This window comes from Channa argus, chromosome 1 (genome assembly GCF_033026475.1).
Source record: "Channa argus isolate prfri chromosome 1, Channa argus male v1.0, whole genome shotgun sequence".
Lineage (NCBI taxonomy): Eukaryota > Metazoa > Chordata > Actinopteri > Anabantiformes > Channidae > Channa > Channa argus.
Window position 1 is genome coordinate 29,824,901 of NC_090197.1, and position 5,000 is coordinate 29,829,900.

The 5,000-nt window shown below is 46.8% G+C and overlaps 9 non-coding genes across 9 annotated transcripts in view; all 9 read right to left on the reverse strand.

The window, feature by feature from the left end:
* Positions 1-90: 90 nt before the first annotated feature.
* LOC137103296 (U6 spliceosomal RNA) lies at positions 91-197 on the reverse strand. Its single transcript, XR_010911451.1, has one exon. It is a non-coding gene; the product is annotated as a U6 spliceosomal RNA (small nuclear RNA).
* A 356-nt stretch (positions 198-553) lies between these two features.
* On the reverse strand, positions 554-660 carry LOC137103011 (U6 spliceosomal RNA). Its single transcript, XR_010911331.1, has one exon. It is a non-coding gene; the product is annotated as a U6 spliceosomal RNA (small nuclear RNA).
* A 356-nt stretch (positions 661-1,016) lies between these two features.
* On the reverse strand, positions 1,017-1,123 carry LOC137103064 (U6 spliceosomal RNA). Its single transcript, XR_010911349.1, has one exon. It is a non-coding gene; the product is annotated as a U6 spliceosomal RNA (small nuclear RNA).
* A 557-nt stretch (positions 1,124-1,680) lies between these two features.
* LOC137103129 (U6 spliceosomal RNA) lies at positions 1,681-1,787 on the reverse strand. Its single transcript, XR_010911379.1, has one exon. It is a non-coding gene; the product is annotated as a U6 spliceosomal RNA (small nuclear RNA).
* Positions 1,788-2,384: 597 nt separating this feature from the next.
* On the reverse strand, positions 2,385-2,491 carry LOC137103171 (U6 spliceosomal RNA). The gene has a single exon (XR_010911399.1). It is a non-coding gene; the product is annotated as a U6 spliceosomal RNA (small nuclear RNA).
* A 597-nt stretch (positions 2,492-3,088) lies between these two features.
* Positions 3,089-3,195, reverse strand: LOC137103218 (U6 spliceosomal RNA). The gene has a single exon (XR_010911415.1). It is a non-coding gene; the product is annotated as a U6 spliceosomal RNA (small nuclear RNA).
* A 557-nt stretch (positions 3,196-3,752) lies between these two features.
* Positions 3,753-3,859, reverse strand: LOC137103385 (U6 spliceosomal RNA). Its single transcript, XR_010911486.1, has one exon. It is a non-coding gene; the product is annotated as a U6 spliceosomal RNA (small nuclear RNA).
* A 622-nt stretch (positions 3,860-4,481) lies between these two features.
* Positions 4,482-4,588, reverse strand: LOC137103261 (U6 spliceosomal RNA). The gene has a single exon (XR_010911439.1). It is a non-coding gene; the product is annotated as a U6 spliceosomal RNA (small nuclear RNA).
* Positions 4,589-4,944: 356 nt separating this feature from the next.
* LOC137103302 (U6 spliceosomal RNA) overlaps positions 4,945-5,000 on the reverse strand; it is a 107-nt gene continuing 51 nt past the window's right edge. The window contains exon 1 of the small nuclear RNA XR_010911455.1: positions 4,945-5,000. This exon is cut by the window's right edge and continues 51 nt beyond it. This is a non-coding gene — a small nuclear RNA (U6 spliceosomal RNA).

The following is a 5,000-nucleotide window of genomic DNA, read 5'->3' on the forward strand; positions in this document are numbered from 1 at the left end:
ATCTGACAGGATGGGCGCATAGTCAACACAGGTTATCCAGACACTTATCTGCCTGAATTGCGGTCAAGTTTGGGACACTGTGTCCATATCAAGATGTGGAAACGCTTCACGAATTTGCGTGTCATCCTTGCGCAGGGGCCATGCTAATCTTCTCTGTATCGTATCCAATTTGTCATATGTGCTGCCTGAGCAAGCACAGCAGCTCTAAGGTGAACGGCGCCTTTTACACTTCCTTCGGGTGAAACGGCCCTTTGGTCATGGTGCAAACAAAAGAGGCAGCATCTCATTCTAATCTGGGCGGTCCACGTGGTTCCACATTCCACCAAGGCTTGTGACAGCAAGTCATCAATGTCAACAATTAATGCTTGTCGGAAGAAATCTTTTATCTTTGAAAGACGATCCCAATCTCTCTGAGGACTTCCTGGAATTCTCCAATAACTCTTTCACCATTTCCCAACATTTTTGAAGACAGGATGGGCGCATAGTCAACACGGGTTAACCAGACACCTACCTGCCTGAATTGCAGTCAAGTTTAGGACACTGTGTCCATATCAAAATGTGGAAACGCTTCACGAATTTGCGTGTCATCCTTGCGCAGGGGCCATGCTAATCTTCTCTGTATCGTATCCAATTTGTCATATGTGCTGCCTGAGCAAGCACAGCAGCTCTGAGGTGACGGGCGCTTTTTAAACCTCCCTCGGGTGAAACGGCCCTTTGGTCATGGTGCAAACAAAAGAGGCAGCATCTCATTCTAATCTGGGCGGTCCACGTGGTTCCACATTCCACCAAGGCTTGTGACAGCAAGTCATCAAAGTCAACAATTAATGCTTGTCGGAAGAAATCTTTTATCTTTGAAAGACGATCCCAATCTCTCGGAGGACTTCCTGGAATTCTCCAATAACTCTTTCACCATTTCCCAACATTTTTGAAGACAGGATGGGCGCATAGTCAACACGGGTTAACCAGACACCTACCTGCCTGAATTGCAGTCAAGTTTAGGACACTGTGTCCATATCAAAATGTGGAAACGCTTCACGAATTTGCGTGTCATCCTTGCGCAGGGGCCATGCTAATCTTCTCTGTATCGTATCCAATTTGTCATATGTGCTGCCTGAGCAAGCACAGCAGCTCTGAGGTGACGGGCGCTTTTTAAACCTCCCTCGGGTGAAACGGCCCTTTGGTCATGGTGCAAACAAAAGAGGCAGCATCTCATTCTAATCTGGGCGGTCCACGTGGTTCCACATTCCACCAAGGCTTGTGACAGCAAGTCATCAAAGTCAACAATTAATGCTTGTCGGAAGAAATCTTTTATCTTTGAAAGACGATCCCAATCTCTCGGAGGACTTCCTGGAATTCTCCAATAACTCTTTCACCATTTCCCAACATTTTTGAAGACAGGATGGGCGCATAGTCAACACGGGTTAACCAGAGTCACAAATCACCAAAGTCAACAATCTATGCTTGTCAGAAGACATCTTTCAACATTTCTAAAGACCTCAACAATGTCTTTGAAAGTGCCACACCAGTCTGGGGAGTTGCAGGTGAAGTCTATAAAACATCTTTGAAAGTCTAAGACACCTTTTAAAAGGTCTCTGACAGGATGGGCGCATCGTCAACACGGGTTAACCAGACACCTACCTGCCTGAATTGCGGTCAAGTTTAGGACACTGTGTCCATATCAAAATGTGGAAACGCTTCACGAATTTGCGTGTCATCCTTGCGCAGGGGCCATGCTAATCTTCTCTGTATCGTATCCAATTTGTCATATGTGCTGCCTGAGCAAGCACAGCAGCTCTGAGGTGACGGGCGCTTTTTAAACCTCCCTCGGGTGAAACGGCCCTTTGGTCATGGTGCAGACAAACGAGGCGGCATCTCATTCTAATCTGGGCGGTGCCCACTGTGCATGCCTGGCCGGATCCTCTTCGCAGCTTCCAGTCTATGCGTTCCTTTTTGTACGCAAAGACTGGATAGGGTTGATGCAATCCTCAGGGTTTAGAAACTTCTTCAAGAAAGTCTTTTTCTGTAGAGCAGCTGCAATCCCTACTTTCTCTGCCAGCATGTCGGCTAATAGTACGAATCGGGAAGGGGCCGGAGATGACTCTGTACCCACTAATACGCGCAGTGCCGACATTCTCAACCTCTCAGACGTTTCAAACATTCTATGCTTGTCAGAACAAATCTTTCAACATTTCTAAAGAACTCAAAAACGTCTTTGAAAGTGCCACAGAATTCTGGGGAGTTGCAGGGGAAGTGTATAAAATATCTTTGAAAGTCTAAGACACCTTTTAAAAGGTCTCTGACAGGATGGGCGCATAGTCAACACAGGCTAACCAGACACTTACCTGCCTGAATTGCGGTCAAGTTCGGGACACTGTGTCCATATCAAAATGTGGAAACGCTTCACGAATTTGCGTGTCATCCTTGCGCAGGGGCCATGCTAATCTTCTCTGTATCGTATCCAATTTGTCATATGTGCTGCCTGAGCAAGCACAGCAGCTCTGAGGTGACGGGCGCTTTTTAAACCTCCCTCGGGTGAAACGGCCCTTTGGTCATGGTGCAGACAAACGAGGCGGCATCTCATTCTAATCTGGGCGGTGCCCACTGTGCATGCCTGGCCGGATCCTCTTCGCAGCTTCCAGTCTATGCGTTCCTTTTTGTACGCAAAGACTGGATAGGGTTGATGCAATCCTCAGGGTTTAGAAACTTCTTCAAGAAAGTCTTTTTCTGTAGAGCAGCTGCAATCCCTACTTTCTCTGCCAGCATGTCGGCTAATAGTACGAATCGGGAAGGGGCCGGAGATGACTCTGTACCCACTAATACGCGCAGTGCCGACACTCTCAACCTCTCAGACGTTTCAAACATTCTATGCTTGTCAGAACAAATCGTTCAACATTTCTAAAGAACTCAAAAACGTCTTTGAAAGTGCCACAGAATTCTGGGGAGTTGCAGGGGAAGTGTATAAAATATCTTTGAAAGTCTAAGACACCTTTTAAAAGGTCTCTGACAGGATGGGCGCATAGTCAACACAGGTTAACCAGACACTTACCTGCCTGAATTGCGGTCAAGTTCGGGACACTGTGTCCATATCAAAATGTGGAAACGCTTCACGAATTTGCGTGTCATCCTTGCGCAGGGGCCATGCTAATCTTCTCTGTATCGTATCCAATTTGTCATATGTGCTGCCTGAGCAAGCACAGCAGCTCTAAGGTGACTGGCGCATTTTACACCTCCTTCGGGTGAAACGGCCCTTTGGTCATGGTGCAAACAAAAGAGGCGGCATCTCATTCTAATCTGGGCGGTCCACATGGTTCCACATTCCACCAAGGCTGGTGACAGCAAGTCATCAAAGTCAACAATTAATGCTTGTCGGAAGAAATCTTTTATCTTTGAAAGACGTTCCCAATCTCTCGGAGGACTTCCTGGAATTCTCCAATAACTCTTTCACCATTTTCCAACATTTTTGAAGACAGGATGGGCGCATAGTCAACACGGGTTAACCAGAGTCACAAATCACCAAAGTCAACAATCTATGCTTGTCAGAAGAAATCTTTCAACATTTCTAAAGACCTCAACAATATCTTTGAAAGTGCCACACCAGTCTGGGGAGTTGCAGGTGAAGTCTATAAAACATCTTTGAAAGTCTAAGACACCTTTTAAAAGGTCTCTGACAGGATGGTCGCATCGTCAACACGGGTTAACCAGACACCTACCTGGCTGAATTGCGGTCAAGTTCAGGACACTGTGGCCATACCAAAATGTGGAAACGCTTCACGAATTTGCGTGTCATCCTTGCGCAGGGGCCATGCTAATCTTCTCTGCATCGTATCCAATTTGTCATATGTGCTGCCTGAGCAAGCACAGCAGCTCTGAGGTGACAGGCGCTTTTTAAACCTCCCTCGGGTGAAACGGCCCTTTGGTCATGGTGCAGACAAACGAGGCGGCATCTCATTCTAATCTGGGCGGTGCCCACTGTGCATGCCTGGCCGGATCCTCTTCGCAGCTTCCAGTCTATGCGTTCCTTTTTGTACGCAAAGACTGGATAGGGTTGATGCAATCCTCAGGGTTTAGAAACTTCTTCAAGAAAGGCTTTTTCTGTAGAGCAGCTGCAATCCCTACTTTCTCTGCCAGCATGTCGGCTAACAGTACGAATCGGGAAGGGGCCGGAGATGACTCTGTACCCACTAATACGCGCAGTGCCGACATTCTCAATCTCTCAGACGACTTGCTGATGACAGCAAGTCACCAAAGTCAACATTCTATGCTTGTCAGAACAAATCTTTCAACATTTCTAAAGAACTCAACAACGTCTTTGAAAGTGCCACAGAATTCTGGGGAGTTGCAGGGGAAGTGTATAAAATATCTTTGAAAGTCTAAGACACCTTTTAAAAGGTATCTGACAGGATGGGCGCATAGTCAACACAGGTTATCCAGACACTTATCTGCCTGAATTGCGGTCAAGTTTGGGACACTGTGTCCATATCAAAATGTGGAAACGCTTCACGAATTTGCGTGTCATCCTTGCGCAGGGGCCATGCTAATCTTCTCTGTATCGTATCCAATTTGTCATATGTGCTGCCTGAGCAAGCACAGCAGCTCTAAGGTGAACGGCGCCTTTTACACTTCCTTCGGGTGAAACGGCCCTTTGGTCATGGTGCAAACAAAAGAGGCAGCATCTCATTCTAATCTGGGCGGTCCACGTGGTTCCACATTCCACCAAGGCTTGTGACAGCAAGTCATCAATGTCAACAATTAATGCTTGTCGGAAGAAATCTTTTATCTTTGAAAGACGATCCCAATCTCTCTGAGGACTTCCTGGAATTCTCCAATAACTCTTTCACCATTTCCCAACATTTTTGAAGACAGGATGGGCGCATAGTCAACACGGGTTAACCAGACACCTACCTGCCTGAATTGCAGTCAAGTTTAGGACACTGTGTCCATATCAAAATGTGGAAACGCTTCACGAATTTGCGTGTCATCCTTGCGCAGGGGCCATGCTA